General features: G+C 39.5%; 1 pseudogene; it reads right to left on the reverse strand.

The window, feature by feature from the left end:
* Positions 1–3,943: 3,943 nt before the first annotated feature.
* On the reverse strand, positions 3,944–4,295 carry LOC100587587 (annotated as a pseudogene).
* Positions 4,296–24,236: the final 19,941 nt, after the last annotated feature.

The raw sequence follows: 24,236 nt of genomic DNA on the forward strand, positions 1-24,236 counted from the left end.
AGCTACTCGAGAGTCTGAGGCACAAGAATTGCTTGAACTCAGGACGTGGAGGTTGCAGTGAGCCGAGATTGTGTCACTGGACTCCAGGCTGGGTGACAGAGCAAGACTCTGTCTCAAAAAAAAAAAAGTCTTTAATGTTGTTTAAAGGGACTTAGGTCTACTCTAATCTGCTGAACCTGTTAATCAGTGTCAGGTGACAAATTCCAATTTATTTTCAAGGTGCCTGAATGACTTTTCTTTGCATAGTCTTTGAATTAAATTTCCATTAATAAGGACAGATTTCAGTACATTTAATCAGTTGCTTTTAGAATCTCCAAAGGTAGTATACAAAGAATCCTCATGTTATTGTCTAAGAAAACAGATTCTACTGTTACCTAAGAAATCAACTGGAAGGCATTTTTGTAACCTTGCGCCACGTAAAAAAATGCAATGTAGTACTAATAAATGCAGACTACATCACATAAAAAATGGTAATCAAGAATATCACTTTCAATATTTAAATATTTGAAATTTTGGTAAAAAGTGTGGTAAAGTATAACTTTTGATAAGCTTTGTGTAGCTAAACATCAGCATAAAGTAGGAAAAGATCTTTAAAAATGAAAACAAATGAAAACCGACACCAAAAAAACTAACATCCACCATTGCATACATATTGATCTCTGTTTCAAAAAAGTCTGAAGCAGAACATTTGGTGAACTTCATACAATTATTTTCACTACACTGGAATACTGATAAAATCATTTATATTTAATTTGAGTAAAGCATGTTCACATCTTAAAAACACTGCTTTGTAGCTGGGCATGGTGGCTCATGTTTACTTGTACACAGTGAGCTTCATAGTTACATCATATTGGAGTCCCCCAGGCAATCCCTGAGCCTCAGAGCTGCCCATCCTACCTCATCCATTTTGCTTCACATGCTGTTATTGAGTCCCTTTCACTCCATATTTGAGCCTTAATGAGGCTTCCATTTAAGGAAACCAGAGGAATGGGTTGCCCATATATGTTGAGTTGAGAATCAGGATTCTCTTGAGTATAAAGACTTTACAGCTGGGCGCGGTGACTCACATCTGTAATCCCAGCACTTTGGCAGGCCGAGGCAGGTGGGCAGATTACGAGGTCAAGAGTTCAAGACCAGCCTGGCCAACATAGTGAAACCCATCTCTACTAAAAATGCAAAAATTAGTCATGTGTGGTGGCTTGTGCCTGTAGTCCCAGCGACTCAGGAGGCTGAGTCAGGAGAATCACTTGAACCCAGGAGGTGGAGGTTGCAGTGAGCCAAGATCTTGCCACTGCACTCCAGCCTGGGTGACAGAGTGAGACCCCATATTAAAAAAAAAAAATACTGCTTTGTACTATGAATGATAAATGTAAAGTCTTTTTATTTACTTATTTATTTTTAATTTATTTTGAGACAGTCTCGCTCTGTAGCCCAGGCTGGAGTGCAGTGGCAGTGATCTTGGCTCACTGCAACCTCTGCCTCAGCCTCCCAAGCAGCTGGGACTACAGGTGCACACCACCACGCCGGGCTAATTTTTGTATTTTTAGTAGAGACGGGTTTCACCATGTTGGTCAGGCTGGTGTCAAACTCCTGACCTCCTAATCCACCTGCCTCGGCCTGCCAAAGTGCTGGGATTACAGATGTGAGTCACCGCGCCCAGCTGTAAAGTCTTTATACTCAAGAGAATCCTGATTCTCAACTCAACATATATGGGCAACCCATTCCTCTGGTTTCCTTAAATGGAAGCCTCATTAAGGCTCAAATATGGAGTGAAAGGGACTCAATAACAGCATGTGAAGCAAAACGGATGAGGTAGGATGGGCAGCTCTGAGGCTCAGGGATTGCCTGGGGGACTCCAATATGATGTAACTATGAAGCTCACTGTGTACAAGTAAACATTAACAGCTGAAAACACCATGGCTTGAAATTGGTGAGATAGAATCTCTGAAATCATAAACAGTTGCGCCAAAAAGATTGACCCAGAATGACAAGTATCTAAGGATTACTAAGGGGGAATGTTTACAAGCTCGTAAGTTTTTGTTCCAAATCTTATTACAGCAGCAATATGCTTTTCTGTAATGTCAGCTTCCCCAAGCTACAGATGCTATAGACAAACTACAAGTGCCTAATATGTTGTTTGCAGTCAGTGTCTAAATTTAGAAAACTTGCAATAATTCTATGAATTTCATTGAACTCTGTTTCATGTATAAATTTCACTGAAAGGCATTATTCAGTAGCTATTTCCCTCAGTATTTTGGGGGATTTTCTATTGCTTGATTCCAAACCAACTTTATTTGAATCCTAGTGATTTCTAAAGCCCCAGATGTAATAGCAGAAAGACAGCAGAAATGATGTCAAGTTACCCCAAACAGTTCACGTCTAATATATTTGGTTCCCCAAATGAACCAGAAACCACACAAGCTAAACAACAAGTGGGTTTGAAATTCAACCTAAATTCAACAGTAACAGTCAAAACCCTATGCAAATATTAGCGCAGTCACAATGTAGAAACCCTTAGTCTTTTATTCCAGAGAAAATAAAAAAATTCTTACTTTGGCATTTTCTAGAAAGGATAAATACATTAAACATGACAAAAACATATCAACTTACATAATATCTTTGAAATATGAATATTTATTCTTAAATATTTACTATAATATTTAGACAAGACTTTCAGTGAAAAATACTTATAGCTACCATGTGTTAATTAAAACAGCCTTGAGTGAGATAGTACTTATTATTAATAATGAAGATTGAAGCTTCAGAAATGTAAAATAAATTATCCTGGGCACACAGCTAGAGGAAGGTAACAAAGTATTTGAAAGACGTTCTCTAAGACTCTAAAACTATTTTGTTTTAGTTTGTATGAAAAATGTTTAAGCATTTTTAATTTTCAAAAAAAATTAAGTGCATTCTATGTCAGGATTTTCTGAAGAATTTACATAGACTAGAGTAAAATTATACTTATCAAAAGGTAAACTTTTCTATTAATAGAGCAGTTTAATTTTCACACCATAAGAGTAAAATCTTACAAAATTTTATGCCAAACAATTTAATCAGAAACTTCTTTCTCACAACTGGGAGAGATGACAAAAAGATGCAGTTTTCATGTTGGGTGAGAGAGGAAATGATTACCAGGGGCTAGATAATTGTTGTTTCACTAATCAATGTTGATTTTTATTGCTATTTTGTCTCAAATTATCTTAATAATGAAGTAATGGCCTTGATCCAAGAAATTTTTTCTTTTTTTTTTTTTGAGATGGAGTCTCACTCTGTCGCCCAAGCTGGAGTGCAGTGGCGCGATCTCGGTTCACTGCAAACTCCACCTCCCGGGTTCAAACGATTCTCCTGCCTCAGCCTCCCTAGTAGCTGGGACTACAGGCGCATGCTACCACGCCCGGCTAATTTTCTGTATTTTTAGTAGAGACAGGTTTTCACCATGTTAGCCAAGATGGTCTCAATCTCCTGACCTCGTGAAACACCCGCCTCAGCCTCCCAAAGTGCTGGGATTACAGGCGTGAGCTACCATGCCCGGCCCCCAAGAACTTTTTTAAAAATTTATTTTTAAAATTAGCCAAAATATTATCCAAAAGGCAGACAAATTTAAGTCATAATTTGTATTTTAAATTAAAATACTTTTAGAAAGAAAAAAGAAAAAAGATATAAAAACAAATGAAAGAGAGGGAAGGAAGTAGGTTACTCACAATAGCTAAGATAGGGAATCAACCTAAGTGTCCATCAACAGGTGAATGGATGAAGAAAATTTCATGTATTTACACAACGGACTGCTATTCAGCCCTTAAAAATAAAGAAATCTTGTTATCTGCAACAACATTGATGAATCTGGAGGACATTAGGCTAAGTAAAAAGAGCCGGCACAAAGAAAAAACAAAAACATACCACATGATCTCGTTTTTTTTTTTTCTCAAAAAAGTTTCAATTTTTATTTAGCTTTCTGACTCTGTACTTGTGCCTTCAACACTTTGACAACGATTTTCTGCTCCTCGATAAGGAAAGCACGCTTGATCCTGCCACGAACACATTTAGCACACATGGAACCACCATAGGCCCTGCTGACATGTTTCTTTCTTTTTGACAATTTCATAAGAGCTTTAGGTCTTACAGCACGAACCCCTCGAAGTCTGCCTGGGCACATGCCACTTGCAGATCTTGGTGCTTTCCCAACCTTCTTGGTATAAAGGTATTCTATTACCAGGGGTTCAGGACAGCCTAGTTTTGTTAGACGCTGTATTGTAGGAAAGCCTACGTCAGTAGTATGTCAAACACTGGACCATTCTGAGTGCCTGCAGACAACGTCACCGGAAGAGATACACGATCTCATTTCTCTGTAAAGTAGAAAAAAATTCTAATTCGGCCAGGCACAGTGGCTCACCTGTAATCCCAGCACTTTGGGAAGCTGAGGTGGGTGGATCGCCTGAGGTCAGGAGTTCAAGAACAGTCTCGCCAACATGGTGAAAATCCATCTCTACTAAAAATACAAAAATTAGCTGGGCGGGGTGGTGGGCGCCTGTAGTTCCAGCTACTTGGGAGGCTGAGGCAGGAGAATCCCTTGAACCAGGGAGGTGGAGGTTGTGGTGAGCTGAGATCGCTCAATTGCACTCCAGCCTGGGCAACAGAGCCAAACTCCGTCCCCCCGCCCCGCCCCCCTGCAAAAAAAGGCCTGGCATGGTGGCTCACGACTGTAATCCCAGCACTTTGGGAAGCCAAGGCGGGCAGATCACCTGAGGTTGGGGGTTCGAGACAAGCCTGACCAACATGGAGAAACCTCATCTCTTCTAAAAATACAAAATTAGCCAGGCGTGGTCATGCATGACTGTAATCCCAGCTACTCACTCGGGAGGCTGAGGCAGGAGAATAGCTTGAATCCAGGAGGCGGAGGTTGCCGTGAGCTGAGATCACCCCATTGCACTCCAGCCTGGGTGACCAGAGCAAAATTCCGTCTTGAAAAAAAAAATAAAAAATTTAACTCATAGAAACAGAGAGTAGAATGATGATTGGCTGTCGGTGGAGATATTGGTCAAAGGTAATGGGTCTTTCCTATATCTCTTACTTTAATAAATAAGTTATTCTTTTCTCAGTTTTGGTTCACCAGGGAATTGTGTCATATCCTGAAGAATCAAAACAGGAGGACTGAAAGCAATGCAAGTTGTATACTAAAATTTCAGAGGCTTAGGAAAATAATATATTTTATGGTCACATAACCATTTTTTTTCTCATTAAGAAGACTTCTATATGATCTTTCAGGGATCATATCTTCTTTCATCTTTCTGCGTCCTTCTCTTTCTTCAGCCAATGGATGAAAAATAGATGCAGAGAAGACACATTTGGTTCTTATTCACACTTCACTTCCACTCACTATTAGTCAGTGTGGACAGGGCTGAGAATAGCAGTTTCCTGGCAGGACAGCCACTTCTCAGCAATAAACAACACACTGAAAAAAAGCATATATCTTTCATCAAAAGCTAATGGATTTTAAGCAAAATAAGCATATGCATCAATAATAAAATGCTTGTGGTAAAATAAAGATGAATTTTATTGATTTCTATTGAGTTCCAGTAATATTTGGACCAAAAGCTAGCAAATATACAGCAAAAAAAGTAATATTATTTGAGATCAGTAATTGTGAATTAAGTTATTCCTGTCAACAGAAGTAAAAATATTATGGCATCATACTAATAATTTCATCTATAGTTGTACAACATCAAATGCTTTTTATTAAAAACTGTATTTCATATAAATATTCCATTTATATCACCTTCGTTCACTATTTCAATGCCGTCTCCACTTTATATCAGTGGAGAAACAGGCCAGCATGTGGTGCCATTGCTATGTTAATGACGATGATGAAGAGCACTTGTTTGGGTGGTGCTCTCATGCCAAACACTGTTATTTGGCTCAAAGTACTGGTTTTCTGTTTTTCTCTACATTTACGAATAAAATAAAATTCTTAGCTAAAAAGACTCTATCTCATTGAAATATGTTTTATGAAATTTGGTTGACATTTAAGTGCCAATGATTTACCTGGAATATTGAAATTTTTATGAATCCAAATTGAGTACTATAAGCAATCTTTTACTAAAAGCCTTTGTGAGTCAGAATAAGATGTTTTTGTTTTTTTTTCTGAGATGGTGTCTGGCTCTGTCGCCAGGCTGGAGTGCAGTGACGCAATCTCGGCTCACTGCAAACTCTGCTTCCCGGGTTCAAGTGATTCTCCTGCCTCAGCCTCCCAAGTAGCTGGGCTACAGGCAAGCACCACCATGCCCAGCTAATTTTTCTATTTTTAGTAGAGACGGGGTTTCACCTTGTTGGCCAGGATGGTCTCCATCTCTTGACCTCATGATCTGCCTGCCTAGGCCTCCCAAAGTGCTGGGATCACTGCAAGCTCCGCCTCCCGGGTTCACGCCATTCTCCTGCCTCAGCCTCCCGAGTAGCTGGGACTACAGGCATGTGCCATCACGCCCGGCTAACTTTTGTATTTTTTTTTTTTAGTAGAGACTGGGTTTCACCACGTTCGCCAGGATGGTCTCTATCTCTTGACCTCATGATCAGCCCACCTTGGCCTCCCAAAGTGCTGGGATTACAGGTGTGAGCCACTGCGCCTGACCGGTCATGAAATTTTTATAATATCAAAGAAATGTGTTAATCATGTTCCTAGTAATCACTTTGAACACAGCATTATCAGTTCCCAGTATTCACCCTGAGTCACTCAGGGGAAATTGTATTAAACAATTAATATTAAAGTGTTTAAAGTTTAATATTATATGACAGCATAGTAGAATCCTCTAAAATGAGCAGAAGTTCATTATTAATAAATTATGTTTTCGAGGTTTTTCAATTGTGAAAACAAATAGTAAGACATGCTTTCTCATGATAAGCTCAATTCTAGGAAGTTACCCACTGGTCTCCATGTTATTTTTGTAATGGGTAGTGTAACACTGGGCCACCAGAATGGTGCAGATATGCTGATTTAATGAGAATAAAAATGAGTTCAGCCTCCTTGGCTGACTATTGCTATCCCAGAGGCTGATCATTCACTACGAATTAGCAAATGCAGCTCCAACATGCCAGTGAGCCCTTTCAGCCAGGTTGCCCTTTTCCTCCCATTGATTTGCTCATGTTGTGGTCTCCTCTCTTTATCTTAAGCTATCCCAGATGAGAGGTGATTATTTTTGCATGAAGGATATCCCCTTTTTATCTCTGTCATGAGATCCCCCCTTCCTCCCTACCAGAAGCAACATGTGGGAGGCAGGAATGATGATAATATACAAATATATTTTCTTCCATGTGGTCACCATAAGCAGTTTACATGTTCCACCTAGAAGTCACTCACTTCCAGGCCAGCAGGGGGGTTTTTCTACGATGCGTCTCTTTCTCATAAAAGCACCTCTGATTAAGTTTAGCCCAATCAGGATAATCTTCCTTTTGATGAACAGAACATATTAGCAGCCTAATTTCATGAGTGATTTTCCACCACAGTAAGTCACGTTTTTTTTACACGCCAAAGGAGAGGATTACACAGCAGGTGTGCAACAGATTGGGAATCCTGGCGATCATCTTAGAATTTTGCCTACCCACCTCAATAGACTATTAAAGTAGTCTTGTAATTTCTTTTGTTATCTAAGTAAACAAAGATATCATTTGCAAATAATAATTAACTACCTTCCCATTTTATTACAAATATTAACATCTTTTTTCTGGCTTATTTCTTTTTCATGTACCATTTTATACATTTACACACATATATAACAATGAAAATTATTCAATTATTCAATGTGTTTTTATTAAAAATGATTGTTAGGCTGGGTGCAGTGGCTCACGCCTGTAATGCCAGCACTTTGGGAGGTCAAGGTGGGTGGATCATCTGAGGTCAGGAGTTCAAGACCAGCCTGGCCAAAATGGGGAAACCATGTTTCTACTAAAAAATAGAAAAATTAGCTGGGCGTGGTGGCGGGCACCTGTAGTCCCAGCTACTTGGGATGTTGAGGCAGGAGAATCACTTGAACCTGGGAGGCAGAGGTTGCAGTGAGCCGAGATCATGCCACTGCACTCCAGCCTGTGTGACAGAGTGAGTCTCAAAAAAAAAAACAAAAAGTATAAATACACAATGGAATACTATTCAGCCATAAAAAGGGATAAATCCAGCCCTTTAAAACAATATAGATAAATTTGGAAGACATTATGCTAGCTGAAATAAGACTGCCACAAAAAGACAAATACTGCATGATCTCATTTACATCTAGAATTTAATAAATTCTAACTCAAAAAAGTAGAAAGTGGAATAATGGTTACTGGAAGCTGGGTGTGGTGGGAAGGAAATAGGAAGCTGTTGATCAAAGGGTACAAAGGGTTTAAATAGAAAGGATAGACTTCAAGATCTATTGCACAGCAGGATGATGAGAGTAAACTATACCTTTCTTTCTTTTTCTTTCTCTTTCTTTCTTTCTCTCTCTCTCTCTCTTTCTTCCCTTTCTTTCTTTCTTTCTTTCTCTTTTCTTTCCCTCCCCCTTCCTTCCTTCCTTTTCTTTCTTTTTCTTTCTTTTTTTTTTTGATGGAGTTTCACTCTTGTTGCCCAGGCTGGAGTGCAATGGCACGATCTCGGCTCACCGTAACCTCCACCTCCTGGGTTCAATCGATTCTCCTGCTGTAGCTTCCAGAGTAGCTGGAATTACAGGTCTGCGTCACCATGCCTGGCTAATTTTGTACTTTTAGTAGAGATGGGGTTTCTCCATGTTGGTCAGGCTGAGTCTTGAACTCCCAACCTCAGGTGATCCGCCTGCCCCCCTCAGCCTCTCGAAGTGCTGGGATTACAGGCATGAGCCACGGCGCCTGGTCAAGCACTGTATTTCAAAATAACTAAGAGTAAATTTCAAATGTATCACCACAAAAAAATGGTAAGCAAGTTGATAGATATGTTATTAAACTCGAATTATATTATATTATATGCATATATTGAAACATCACATTTTACCCCATAAATTATACAACTCTGATTTGCCAATCAAAAATACTATTAATACTGTTTTTTTTTAAATGAGAGAAACTTTAAGAAATTGCAGCAGAGAAAAAAGTGTTCGTTCATCTTAAAATTTCAGAAAACATATACATATTTTATTTCTAACGGCTTGCTCAGTTAGTGATGTAAGTTAGTAAACTTTTAAAACTATGAATAGTCTGAACCAACACTCAAATAAAGTATGTTGATTTTTAATGTTCAAAATAATATAATACCTTAAAAGACAGACTCTAAACAACTGTTTGGAGTAAAACCTCTCTAAATTTGTAAATAAATAATTTTTTTCACTTGTTAGAGAAAAAAAGTTATTTAAATATATATATTTTAAATACATTTAGGCTGGGTGTGGTGGCTCACATCTGTAATCGCAGCACTTTGGGAAGCCGAGGTGGGTGGATAGCCTGAGGTCAGGAGTTTGAGACCAGCCTGGCCAACATGGTGAAACACCGTCTCTACTAAAAATATAAAAATTAGCCAGGTGTGTTGGCGGGCACCTGCAATCCCAGCTACTCGGGAGGCAGAGGCAGGAGAATTGATTGAAACTGGGAGGTGGGGGTTGCAGTGTGTCAAGATCACACCACTGCACTCCAGCCTGGGTGACAGGGCAAGACTCTGTCTCTAAATAAATAAATGAATAAATAAATAAATAAATTTAACCAAATAAACATAAATCACAAATTTATTAAACAAGTAATGGAACAATTTGCTTCATTCTCTAATTATAAAACTGACACTGAGCATTTAAGTGGTTGTATATCTAGTGTTTGCTGTATGTGAATATATGGGAATTTGCCAAGGATAGTGTTAGAAACATTCAACTACTATTATAGCCCCAGATGGAAGAATTAGAATGAACATGGGTTACAAGCCAGTGGTACGGCCATCTTGTTTTCAGGCTTAACATTTGTCATAATCTAACAGAATCAACAAATAAGAGCTAATAAATTTCCTGTACACTAGCTATGTGCTGGGCATTTTTATGGCTCCTTTATTTGCATTAACTGCTTTAATTTTACCAAAACCCTAGGATTTAGGCACTATTATCCTCACCGTACAGCTGAAGAGTCATGCACAGAGAGGCAAGAAACTGTGTTTAGGTCATACAACCGGTAAGTGGCTGAACTGGGATGCAATCAGAACAACCAAACACTGATTTTCAATTTTAACCATTATGCTCAACCCCATCTCAACCAATGTTTGTTTTTATTCTTGACCTAATATTTTGGCTTTAAATATTAAATTTAATAGAAATACATAGGAATTTAAAAACCACTTCTTTTTACCCATAGATAGTATTTACAAATCGATTTTTGGTTTAAAATACTCATTACTGGCCAGTCACAGTGGCTCACACCTGTAATCCCAGCATTTTGGGAGGCAGAGGCAGACAGATCACTTGAGGTCAGGAGTTTGAGACCAGCCTGGCCAACATGGTAAAACCCCATCTACTAAAAATACAAAAAATTAGCTGGGCATGGTGGCGGGTGCCTGTAATCCCAGCTACCCAGGAGGCGGAGGCAGGAGAATTGCTTGAGTCCAGGAGGTGGAGACTGCACTGAGCTGAGATACCACCACTGCACTCCAGCCTGGGAAACAAAGCGAGACTCCATTTCAAAAAAAAAAAAATGAAAGAAAAAAAGAAAAAAAAAGTACTCATTGCTAAGCTTAACACACTTTGGTAAATAGATACTAACAATGGTTTTCCTCTCATGATTTCTAGGAGCCACCAATTTTACTTTTGAAATATATTGAATTTTTATATTAAAAGCAAGAATGAGCCTATTATTATATAATTTGTGGTATCCATGTACATTATTATATATTGAGTGATCTACAGTTTCTGAAAGTTTCAGAAAGAGTATAACTTTTTTGATTGAATAATTTAAGAATATTGTCAAAAGAATATTGTCTTCTCAGTGAATAAAATAGGTTGAAATTACTGATTAGTCACTTATAATGTGGCATTAAATGTTATTTAATAAATACGTGAAGCTTTTTAAATTCATTTTAACAACTTCTATTGCTATTTCACTTTTATTAGAAAGAAATATTAACTTTACATTACTTACAGGCCTATGAATTTTACTCAAATCTAAACATAGTGCTAATTTTAGGAGATTTGTATGACTAGGATTACGGAAAGCCTTTCCTTTATTTACACGTAGGAGATAAATAACTGCTTTCCAGTAAACACAAAGAAGCAAATTTGATTCACAATTAAAAGCTATTAAAATATTAATACTATCATCCAGATGAAACTTTTAGGTATCTGCATTTTTAAGTTGTTTAACATATAACAATGCAGAAGCTAGTTTTTATGAAATGTAAATAACTAACAATATAAAGTTATCAATTTTTTCAGTTTTGAAATACTGTCATTATTTCCAGTTGACATAACATTAAATTTCAGAGCTGGGGCTGTTGAAACTAGAAAGTCATGGTTGACTCTGCTTTACCTGCTGCCTTCTTATTTCACAGAAACACAGCAGCCCAAAGATCAGAAATATTACACCTTTATTGTAAACACAGCAGTAGCTTTCTAGGGAGAATATATATGTGTGAGCATGTTAACTTGAAATTCACGGCTTCTTTTATTGAAGTACAGACTTCTATATGAAAAATAATGAGCTGGGCACAGTGGCTCATGCCTGTAATCCCAGCAATTTGGGAAGCCAAGGCAGGTGGAGCACCTGAAGTCAGGAGTTTGAGACCAGCCTGAACAACATGGTGAAACCCCGTTTCTACTGAAAATACAAAAATTAGCCGGGTGTGGGGGTGATCACCTGTAATCCTAGCTACTTGGGAGGCTGATGCAGGAGAACTGCTTGAACCCAGGAGGTGGAGGTTGCAGTGAGCTGAGATCATGTCATTGCACTCCAACCTGGGTGACAGGAGTGAAATTCCATCACATAAAAAGAAAAAAGAAAAAGAATGAAGCAAATATAGAATAAAAAAAAATTCTAAAAATTCCTTCTGACCCATTATTGTTTTTTCCTGAGAATGATTGTGATGGAATGGTTGCAGCAGTGTGGTTTTAACACACAATCTCTGTTTCATCATTCTTCAGCTATGGTCATAAGACTTCTATGCTTTTTCTAAGAAAAATATTTTCTCTTGTTAACTCAGTAATTTAGCATGATCTTCACAGCCTCATATTTTCAAAAATGGTTCATTCTTTAAAAAAAGAAAAGTGATTTAATCACCTGCCACTTTTCCTCGAAAAGAGTAACAAATTATGTAGTCCAGTGTATAATTAATACATAAAAAATACAGATATAGAGTCATCTTTTTTTAAAATTATACTTCAAGTTCTATGGTACGTGTGCACAACGTGCATGTTTGTTACGTATGTGTACATGTGCCATGTTGGTGTGCTGCACCCATTAACTCATCATTTACATTAGATATATCACCTAATGCTATCCCTCCCGCTTCCCCATACCCCACAACAGGCCCCAGTGTGTGATGTTGCCCACTCTGTGTCCAAGTGTTCTCATTGTTCAATTCCCACCTATGAGTGAGAACACGCGGTGCTTGGTTTTCCGTCCTTGTGATAGTTTGCTCAGAATGATGGTTTCCAGCTTCATCCATGTCCCTACAATGGACATGACCTCATCCTTTTTTTATGGCTGCATCGTATTCCATGGTGCATATGTGCCACATTTTCTTAATTCAGTCTATCATTGATGGACATTTGGATTGGTTCCAACTCTTTGCTATTGTGAATAGTGCTGCAATAAACATACTTGTGCATGTGTCTTTATAGCAGCATGATTTATAATCCTTTGGGTATATACCCAGTAATGGGATGGCTGGGTCAAATGGTAGTTCTAGTTCTAGATCCCTGAGGAATCGCCACACTGTCACCCGCAATGGTTGAACTAGTTTACAGTCCCACCAATAGTGAAAAGTGTTCCTATTTCTCCACATCCTCTCCAGCACCTGTTGTTTCCTGACCTTATCATCATTATCATTATTATTATTATTATACTTTAAGTTTTATGGTACATGTGCACAACATGCAGGTTTGTTACATATGTATACATGTGCCATGTCAGCGTGCTGCACCAGTTAACTCATCATTTATATTAGGTATATCTCCTAATGCTATCCCTTCCCCCTGCTGTCACCCCACGACAGGCTCCGGTGTGTGATGTTCCCCACCCTGTGGCCAAGTGTTCTCATTGTTCAATTCCCACCTATGAGTGAGAACATGTGGTGTTTGGTTTTCTGTCCTTCTGACAGTTTGCTCACAATGATGGTTTCCAGCTTCATACATGTCCCTACAAAGGACATGAACTCGTCCTTTTTTATGGCTGCATAGTATTCCATGGTGTATATGTGCCACATTTTCTTAATCCAGTCTATCATTGATGGACATTTGGATTGGTTCCAAGTCTTTGCTGTTGTGAATAGTGCCGCAATAAACATATGTGTGCATGTGTCTTTATACCAGCATGATTTATAAACCTTTGGGCATATACCCAGTAATGGGATGGCTGGGTCAAATGGTAGTTCTAGTTCTAGATCCTTCAGGAATCACCACACTGTCTTCCACAATAGTTGAACTGGTTTACACTCCCACCAACAGTGAAAAGTGTTCCTAATTCTCCACATCCTCTCCAGCAGGTTGTTTCCTGACATTATTATTATTTTAAATTCTATGGTACATGTGCACAAGGTGCAGGTTTGTTACGTATGTATACATATGCTATGTTGGCATGCTGCACCCATTAACTCATCATTTACATTAGATATATCTCCTAATGCTATCCCTCCACACTCCCCTGAACCCGCGACAGGCCACGGTGTGTGATGTTCCCCATCCTGTGTTCAAGTGTTCACATTGTTCAATTCCCACCTATGAGTGAGAACATGCAGTGTTTGGTTTTCTGTCCTTGCGACAGTTTGCACAGAATGATGGTTTCCAGCTTCATCCCCGTCCCTACAAAGGACATGAACTCATCCTCTTTTATGGCTGCAGAGTATTCCATGGTGTATATGTGCCACATTTTCTTAATCCAGTCTATCATTGATGGACATTTGGGTTGGTTCCAAGTCTTTGCTATTGTGAATAGTGCCACAATAAACATATGTGTGCATGTGTCTTTATACCAGCATGATTTATAATCCTTTGGGTATATACCCAGTAATGGGATGGCTGCGTCAAATGGTAATTGAGGAATCGCCACACTGTCTTCTGCAATGGTTGAACTAGTTTATACTCCCACCAACAGTGTAAAAGTGTTCCTAATTCTCCACATCCTCTCCAGCACCTGTTGTTTCCTGACTTTTTAATGATTGCCATTCTAAGTGGTGTGAGATGGTATCTCATTGTGGTTTTGATTTGCATTTCTCTGATGGCCAGTGATGATGAGAATTTTTTCATGTGTCTGTTGGCTGCATAAATGTCTTCTTTTGAAAAGTGTCTGTTCATATCCTTCACCCACTTTTTCATGGGGTTGTTTGATTTTTTCTTGTAAATTTAAGTTCTTTGTAGATTCTGGATATTAACCCTTTGTCAGATGGGTAGATTGTAAAAATTTTCTCCCATTCTGTAGGTTGCCTGTTCACTCTGATGGTGTTTTCTTTTGCTGTGCAGAAGCTCTTTAGTTTAATTAGATCCCATTTGTCAATTCTGGCTTTTGTTGTCATTGCGTTTGGTGTTTTAGTCATGAAGTCCTTGCCCATGCCTATGTCCTGAAGGGTATTACCTAGGTTTTCCTCTAGGGTTTTTATGGTTTTAGGTCTAACATTTAAGTCTTTAATCCATCTTGAATTAATTTTTGTTTAAGGTGTAAGGAAGGGATCCAGTTTCAGCTTTCTACATATGGCTAGCCAGTTGTCCCAGCACCATTTGATAAATAGGGAATCCTTTCCCCATTTCTTGTTTTCATCAGGTTTGTCAAAGATCAGATGCTTGTAGATGTGTGGTATTATTTCTGAGGGCTCTGTTCTGTTCCATTGGTCTATATCTCTGTTTTGGTACTAGTACCAGGCTGTTTTGGTTACTGTAGCCTTGTAGTATAGTTTGAAGTCAGGTAGCGTGATGCCTCCAGCTTTGTTCTTTTGGCTTAGGATTGTCTTGGCAATGTGGGCTCTTTTTTGGTTCCATATGAACTTTAGTTTTTTCCAATTCTGTGAAGAAAGTCATTGGTAGCTTGATGGGGATGGCATTGAATCTATAAATTACCTTGGGCAGTATGGCCATTTTCATGATATTGATTCTTCCCATCCATGAGCATGGAATGTTCTTCCATTTGTTTGTGTCCTCTTTTATTTCATTGAGCAGTGGTTTGTAGTTTTCCTTGAAGAGGTCCTTCACATCCCTTGTAAGTTGGATTCCTAGGTATTTTATTCCCTTTGATGCAATTGTGAATGAGATTTCACTCATGATTTGGCTGTTTGTCTGTTATTGGTGTATAGGAATGCATGTGATTTTTGCACATTGATTTTGTATCCTGAGACTTTGCTGAAGTTGCTTATCAGCTTAAGGAGATTTTGGGCTGAGATGATGGGGTTTTCTAAATATACAATCATGTCATCTGCAAACAGGGACAATTTGACTTCCTCGTTTCCTATTTGAATACACATTATTTCTTTCTCTTGCCTGATTGCCCAGGCCAGAACTTCCAACACTGTGTTGAATAGGAGTGGTGAGAGAGGGCATCCCTGTCTTGTGCCAGTTTTCAAAGGCAATGCTTCCAGTTTTTGCCCATTCAGTATGATATTGGCTGTGGGTTTGTCATAAATAGCTCTTATTATTTTGAGATACATCTCATCAATAGCTAGTTGATTGAGAGTTTTTAGCATGAAGGGCTGTTGAATTTTGTCAAAAGTCTTTTCTGCATGTATTCAGATAATCATGTGGTTTCTGTCTTTGGTTCTGTTTATATGATGGATTACGTTTATTGATTTACGTATGATGAACCAGCCTTGCATCCCAGGGATGAAACTAACTTGATCATTGTGGATAAGCTTTTTGATGTGCTGCTGGATTCATTTAGCCAGTATTTTATTTAGGATTTTTGTATCGATGTTCATCAGGGATATTGGTCTAAATTCTTTTTTTGCTGTGTCTCTGCCAGGATTTGGTATCAGAATGATGCTGGCCTCATAAAATTAGTTAGGGAGGATTCCCTCTTTTTCTATTGATTGGAACAGTTTCAGAAGGAATGGTACTAGCTCCTCTTTGTACCTCTGGTAGAATTCGGCTGTGAATCCCTCTGGTCCTGGACTTTTTTTGGTTGGTAGGCTATTAATTATTGCCTCAGTTTCAGAGCCAGTTATTGGTCTATTCAGGGATTCAACTTCTTCCTGGTTTAGTCTTGGGAGGGTGCATGTGTCCAGGAATTTATCTATTTCTTCTAGATTTTCTAGTTTATTTGTGTAGAGGTGTTCATAGTATTCTCTGATGTTAGTTTGTATTTCTGTGGGATCTGTGGTGATATCCCCTTTATCATCTTTTATTGGGTCTACTCTCTTTTCTTCTTTATTAGTCTTGCTAGCGGTCTATCAATTTTGTTGGATCTTTTCAAAAAACCAGCTCCTGGATTCGCTGATTTTTTTGAAGGGTTTTTTATGTCTCTATCTCCTTTAATTCTGCTCTGAGCTTAGTTCTTTCTTGATTTCTGCTAACTTTTGAATGTGTTTGCTCTTGCTTCTCTAGTTTTTTTTTTTTTTTTTTTTTTTTTTTTTTTTTGAGACGGAGTCTTGCTCCGTCGCCAAGGTTGGAGTGCAGTGGCATGATCTCAGCTCACTGCAAGTTCCACCTCCCAGGTTCACACCACTCTCCTCCCTCAGCCTCCTGAGTAGCTGGGACTACAGGTGCCTGCCACCGCGTGTGGCTAATTTTCTTTTTGTATTTTTACTAGAGACAGGGTTTCACCGTGTTAGCCAGGATGGTCTTGATCTCCTGACCTTGTGATCTGCCCGCCTCGGCCTCCCAAAGTGCTGCGATTACAGGCGTGAGCCACTGCGCCCGGCTGCATCTCTAGTTCTTTTAATTGTGATGTTAAGGTGTCAATTTTAGATCTTTCCTGCTTTCTCTTGTGGGCATTTAGTGCCATAAATTTCCCTCTACACACTGCTTTAAATGTGTCCCAGAGATTCTGGTATGTTGTGTCTTTGTTCTCATTTGTTTAAAGAACATCTTTATTTCTGCCTTCATTTTGTTATGTACCCAGTAGTCATTCAGGAGCAGGTTGTTCAGTTTCCATGTAGTTGAGCGGTTTTGAGTGAGTTTCTTAATCCTGAGTTCTAGTTTGATTGCACTGTGGTCTGAGAGAGTTTGTTATAATTTCTGTTCTTTTACATTTGCTGAGGAGTGCTTTACTTCCAACTATGTGGTCAATTTTGGAATAAGTGCGATGTAGTGTTGAGAAGTATATTCTGTTGATTTGGGGTGGAGAGTTCTGTAGATGTCTATTAGATATGCTTGGTGGAGAGCTGAGTTCAATTCCTGGATATCCTTGTTAACTTTCTGTCTCGTTGATCTGTCTAATGTCAACAGAGGGGTGTTAAAGTCTCCCATTATTATTGTGTGGGAGTCTAAGTCTCTTTGTAGGTCTCTAAGGACTTGCTTTATGAATATGGGTGCTCCTGTACTGGGTGCATATACATTTAGGATAGTTAGCTCTTCTAATTGCATTGATCTCTTTACCATTATATAATGGCCTTCTTTGTCTCTATTGATCTTTGTTGGTTTAAAGTCTGTTTCATCAGAGACTAGGATTGCAACCCCTGCTTTTTTTGTTTGTTTTCCATTTGTTTGGTAGATCTTCCTCCATCCCTTTATTTTGAGCCTATGTGTGTCTCTGCAGGTGACATGAGTCTCCTGAATACAGCACACTGATGGGTCTTGACTCTTTATCCAATTTGTCAGTCTGTGTCTTTTAATTGGAGCATTTATCCCATTTACATTTAAGGTTAATCTTGTAATTTGATCCTATCATTATGATGTTAGCTGGTTATTTTGCTCATTGGTTGATGCAGTTTCTGCCTAGCATTGATGGTCTTTACAATTTGGCATGTTTTTGCAGTGGCTGATACCGGTTGTTCCTTCCCATGTTTAGTGCTTCCTTCAGGAGATCTTGTAAGGCAGGCCTGGTGGCGACAAAATCTCTCAGCATTTGTTTGTCTGTAAAGGATTTTATTTCTCCTTCACTTATGAAGCTTAGCATGGCTGGATATGAAATTCTGGGCTGAAAATTCTTTTAAGAATGTTGAGTTGGGCGCGGTGGCTCACGCCTGTAATCCCAGCACTATGGGAGGCTGAGATTGGTGGATCACGAGGTCAAGAGATTGAGACCATCCTGGCTAACATGGTAAAACCCCATCTCTACTAAAAATACAAAAAATTAGCTGGGCATGGTGGCGGGCACCTGTAGTCCCAGCTACTCGGGAGGCTGAGGCAGAAGAATGGCGTGAACCCAGGCGGCGGATCTTGCAGTCAGCCAACATCGCGCCACTGCACTCCAGCCTGGGTGACAGAGCAAGACTCCGTCTCAAAAAAAAAAAAAAAAGAATGTTGGATATTGGCCCCCAGTCTCTTCTGGCTTGTAGAGTTTCTGCAGAGAGATCCACCGTTAGTCTGATAGGCTTCCCTTTGTGGGTAACCCGACCTTTCTCTCTGGCTGCCCTTAATATTTTTTCCTTCATTTCAACTTTGGCGAACCTGACAATTATTTGTCTTGGAGTTGCTCTTCTCGAGGAGTATCTTTCTGGTGTTCTCTGTATTTCCTGAATTTGAAATGTTGGCCTGCCTTGCTAGGTTGGGGAAGTTCTCCTGGATAATATCCTGAAGAGTGTTTTCCAACTTGGTTCCATTCTCTCCGTCACTTTCAGGTACACCAGTCAGATGTAGATTTGGTCTTTTCACATAGTCTTATATTTCTTGGAGGCTTTGTTCATTTCTTTTTACTCTTTTTTCTCTAAACTTCTCTTCTCACTTCATTTCATTCATTTGATCTTCAATCACTGATACTCTTTCTTCCACTTGATCAAATCAGCTACTGAAGCTTGTGCAGGCATCATGTAGTTCTCGTGCCATGGTTTTCAGCTCCATCAGGTCATTTGAGGTCTTCTCTATGCTGTTTATTCTAGTTAGCCATTCGTCTAATCTTTTTTCAAGGTTTTTAGCTACTTTGTAATGGGTTGGAGCATCCTCCTTTAGCTCGAAGAAGTTTATTATTACCCATCGTCTGAAGTCTTCTTCTCTCAACTCGTGAAAGTCATTCTCCATCCAATTTTGTTCCGTTGCTGGCAAGGAGCTGCTTTCATTTGAAGAGGCACTCTGGTTTTTAGAAATTTCAGTTTTTCTGCTCTGGTTTCTCCCCATCTTTGTGGTTTTTTTCTACCTTTGGTCTTTGATGATGGTGACATACAGATGGGGTTTTGGTGTGGATGCCCTTTCTGTTTGTTAGTTTTCCTTCTAACAGTCAGGACCCTCAGCTACAGGTCTATTGGACTTTGCCTGGGTATCACCAGTGGAGGCTGCAAAACAGCAAATATTGCAGAATAGCAAATGTTGCTGCCTGATCCTTCCTCTGGAAGCTTCATCTCAGAGGGTCACCTGGCCATATGAGGTGTCAGTCAGTCCCTACTAGGAGGTGTCACCTAGTTAGGCTACTTGGGGGTCAGGGACCCACTTGAGGAGGCAGTCTGTCCATTCTCAGATCTCAAACTCTGTGCTGGGAGAACCACTACTCTCTTCAAAGCTGTTGGACAGGGACGTTTAAGTCTTCAGAAGTTTCTGCTGCCTTTTGTATGGCTATGCCTTGGCCCCAGAGGTGGGAGTCTACAGAGGCAGGCAGGCCTCCTTGAGCTGCAGTGGGCTCCACCCAGTTTGAGCTTCCCAGCCACTTTGTTTACCTACTGAAGCCTCAGCAATGATGGACCCCCCTTCCCCAGCCTTGCTGCAGCCTTGCAGTTTGATCTCAGACTTCTGTGCTAGCAGTGAGTGAGGCTTCATGGCCATGGGACCCTCCGAGCCAGGTATGGGATATAATCTCCTGGTATGCCATTTGCTAAGACCATTGGAAAAGCACAGTATTAGGGTAGGAGTGTCCCGATTTTCCCTGTACCATCTGTCACAGCTTCCCTTGGCTAGGAAAGGGAATTCCCCAACCTTTTGCGCTTCCCGGGTGAGGTGATGCCCTGCCCTGCTTCAGCTCATTCTCCGTGGGCTGCACCCACTGTCCAACAAGTCCCAGTGAGATGAACCCAGTACCTCAGTTGGAAATGCAGAAAATCACCTGTCTTCTGTGTCACTCATGCTGGGAGCTGTAGACTGGAGCTGTTCCTATTTGGCCATCTTGGAACCTCCCTTAAATCCAGAGTGATCTATTTTAACTGCACACTTGAGAATAAAAGACATCTTGGGTTATAGGCCAAGAGCTTTCAGAGAAGATAGCTTACAAAATGTGGGGAGACTGGGTATAGAAACATTTACCCCTATGCCTTAAGGAGTAAATAATTCTGTCTTTCACTGCTAATTCCAACTATTAACTTGGAACTACAGAAATATAACATTTCATTATACCACAAAACATCTTGTTATTTCTATTTTAGATTCAGGGAATACACCTGCAGATTGGTAACATAGGTATACTGCATGGTGTTGAAGTTTGGACACTTTAACTATCCCATTGCCTAAGCAGTGTACAGTACACCTGATAAGTAGTTTTTCAATGTTTGTCTCCCTTTCTTCTTCCATCTTTTTGGAATTCCCAGTGTTTATTGTTTTCATCTTTGTTTCCATGTGCACCCAATGTTTACCTCCCACATATAAGTGAGAACATGTGGTATTTGTTTTACTGATCTGTTAATTTGCTTACATTAATGGCCTTCTGCTGCATTCATGTTGCCACAAAGGACATTACTTCATTCTTTTCTGTGACTGCATAGTATTGCAGTCTGTAAGTACCTCATTTTTCTTATCCAATCTAAGATTTATAGGCACCCGTTTCTCCTGAAGTCAGGATGAAGTTGAAACAGAAAGCTCTTTCTCCACAACTTCAACATGTTATTTTTTGACTTATGATAACAGCCATTCTAACTGGTGTGAAATGGTATCATATTGTCATTTTGATTTACATCTCTGATGATTACAGATGTTAAGCATTTTTTGAATGTTTATTGGCAACTCTTATGTCTTCCTTTGAGAAGTGTTGATATTTTCTGCTTTGTCAAATTAAATTTCTTATAGATTCGATATATTAATCAGTTGTATGCACTTTGCAAATATTTTATTTCATATTGTAGGGTGTCTGTTTCCTTTGTTGATAGTTTCTTTGGCTGTGCAGAAGCTCTTTAGTTTAATTAGATGCAAATTTTTGATTATTTTTGTTGCACTCACTTTTAAGATGTTATTCATAAATTCATTCCAGAGGCCAGTGTCTAGAATAGTCCTTTCTAAATGTTCTTCTAGGATTTGTGTAGCTTGAAGACTCACAGATAAGTCTTTATCTTGACTTATATTTCCTATATGGAAAGAGGTAGGAGTCCACTTTTTTCTGCATATAACCAGTTTTCCCTGTACCATTTATTGTTATTATTATTACCTTTGAAACAAAGTCTCACTCTGTTGCCCAGGCTGGAGTGCAGTGGTGCCATCTTGGCTCACTGCAACCTCTGCCTCCCAGGTTCAAGTGATTCTTCTGCCTCAGCCTCCCAAGTAGCTGGGACTACAGGTGCCTGCTACCACGCCTGCTAATTTTTGTATTTTTAGTAGACAGGGTTTCACCCTGTTGGCCAGGCTGGCCTCGAACTCCTGACCTCATGATCCACCAGCCTTGGCCTCCCAAAGTTCTGGGATTACAGGTATGAGCCACTGCGTCCAGCCCCTACTTACTAAATAGGAAGTTACTTTCCCTTTGTTAATTTCTTTTTTTTTTTTTGAGACGGAGTCTCGCTCTGTCGCCCAGGCTGGAGTGCAGTGGTGCGATCTCGGCTCACTGCAAGCTCCGCCTCCTGGGTTCACGCCATTCTCCTGCCTCAGCCTCTCCGAGTAGCTGGGACTACAGGTGCCCGCCACCACGCCAGGCTAATTTTTTTGTATTTTTAGTAGAGACGGGGTTCCACCCTGGTCTCGATCTCCTGACCTCGTGATCCGCCCGCCTCGGCCTCCCAAAGTGCTGGGATTACAAGCGTGAGCCACCGCGCCCGGCTCCCTTTGTTAATTTCTGTGGGCTTTGTGAAAATTAACTTGGTTGTGAAAGTGTAGATTTCAGGGCTTTCTCTTCTTCTCCATTGATCTATATGTATATTTTCATACGAGAACCATGTAATACTGGTTACTGTAGCTTGTAGTACAATTTTAAATCAGGTAATAGGAGGCCTCTGGTTTTTTTTTTTTTTTCTGAAGTTGCGTTGGCTATTTGGGCTCTTTTATTCTTTCACATAAATTAGTTTTCTTTGCTGGGTGCGGTGGCTCATGCCTGTAATCCCAGCACATTGGGAGGCCGAGGCTGGCGGATGACGAGTTCGAGACCAGACTGGCCAACATGGTGAAACTCTGTCTCTACAAAAATACAAAAATTAGCCAGGCATGATGGCAGGTGCCTACAATCCCTGCTACTTGGGAGGCTGAGGCAGAAGAATTGCTTGAACCTGGAAGATGTAGGTTGCAGTGAGCCCAGATTGTGACACTGCACTCCAGCCTGGGTGAGAGTGAGGCTCTGTCTTAAAAAATAATAATTTAATATGGTTCACTTATGATAAACTCTCTAAAATTCTGATTTCTATATTTTCTAGGAAATTTTATATTTGCCACTTTGGATAAGAATCTAGTAAGACTCTTTTTCTAACAATATTTTTTCTTTTTACAAAGAAAGAAGCACCATGCTAACTGACTTAATCCTCTCGCCTGTGGACATGTATGCCTTTTATCTTAATTAACTGATCTGAAAGTTATATTGATAAGCAAACTCTCCAGTTAAAACCATTTTTTCAGTCCATTAAAAAATACCAAAGTTCTCATCAAAACCCACAAAATGCCATGTGAAATGACATGGCATGAAGAAAACAGTGGGAAAACTGCAGCCATAACAGAAAAAGAAGGACTATGATGCATACATGGGTGGAATACATATAAGAAGACAAACAAAACTTAAGATAATTAGAAAATAAATGAAGCAGAACTTCTTTTTAAATTCAGCAAAATTCAGCTTTGCAGCCTGAAAAAAAAGTACTCGCCACATGAAGAATCAATTGTTTACCTTTGATATTTTCCACCTCTGAACATGAAGTTGCAAGTTTCACAGGAGTATTTATGCCTTATTATGGAGCATCTGTTATACAGCAAGCACTGTCATGTTTGGTTGCTACATTTATGTATAAAAACATTCTCATGACTTATGAAGCTTCCCTAGAACTTACCTGAACAAATGGCCTAATGAATAAATTTACTTACATCCATCACAAAAAGTGAAAAAAAAATAACATAAGTAGGCTTATATAGGGTTCTCCAATTAAAAGAAATGGAATGTTCCAACTAAATAAAATATAATTTAATGCACTAATTTTAGAATTACAGCTAAAAATTATTTTGTGTACATGACTAAATTTATTTTATTTTGAGATGGAGTCTTGCTCTGTCGCCCAGGCTGGAGTGCAGTGGCACAATCTTGGCTCACTGTGACCTCTGTCTTCCGGGTTAAAGCTATTCTCCTGCCTCAGCCTCCCAGTAGCTGGGATTACAGGAACATGCCATCATGCCTGGCTAATTTTTGTATTTTTGGTACAGATGAGCTTTCACCATTTTGGCCAGGTTGATCTTGAACTCCTGACCTCAAGTGATCCACCCACCTCGGCCTCCCAAAGTGCTGGGATTACAGGTGTGAGCCACCGCACCCGGCCCATAACTAAATTTCATTAAAATCATTCTTATAATCACACAGCAGCTCACAAAATGAATACCTCATAAACTATAAAACAACAAATATCTATCAGAAACAAGAAAGTTATGGGTCTAGCATGAGTACCAGGCAAGTAAAAACAAGAGAATTTGAATGGCAAGATTCTGAACCATAAGCCGTTAAGACTGTACAGTAAAATTCAATACAGAGTACAGATTTGCATTCATTTTTGAGGATTTTTGTTTTCTAGAAAAGTAGACACCTGACCAAGTGTGGTGGCTCACGCCTATAATCCTAGTACTTTGGAAGATTGAGGTGGGTGGATCACCTCAGGTCAGGAGTTC

The sequence above is a fragment of the Nomascus leucogenys genome, chromosome 3 (genome assembly GCF_006542625.1).
Source record: "Nomascus leucogenys isolate Asia chromosome 3, Asia_NLE_v1, whole genome shotgun sequence".
Classification (NCBI taxonomy): Eukaryota; Metazoa; Chordata; class Mammalia; order Primates; family Hylobatidae; genus Nomascus; species Nomascus leucogenys.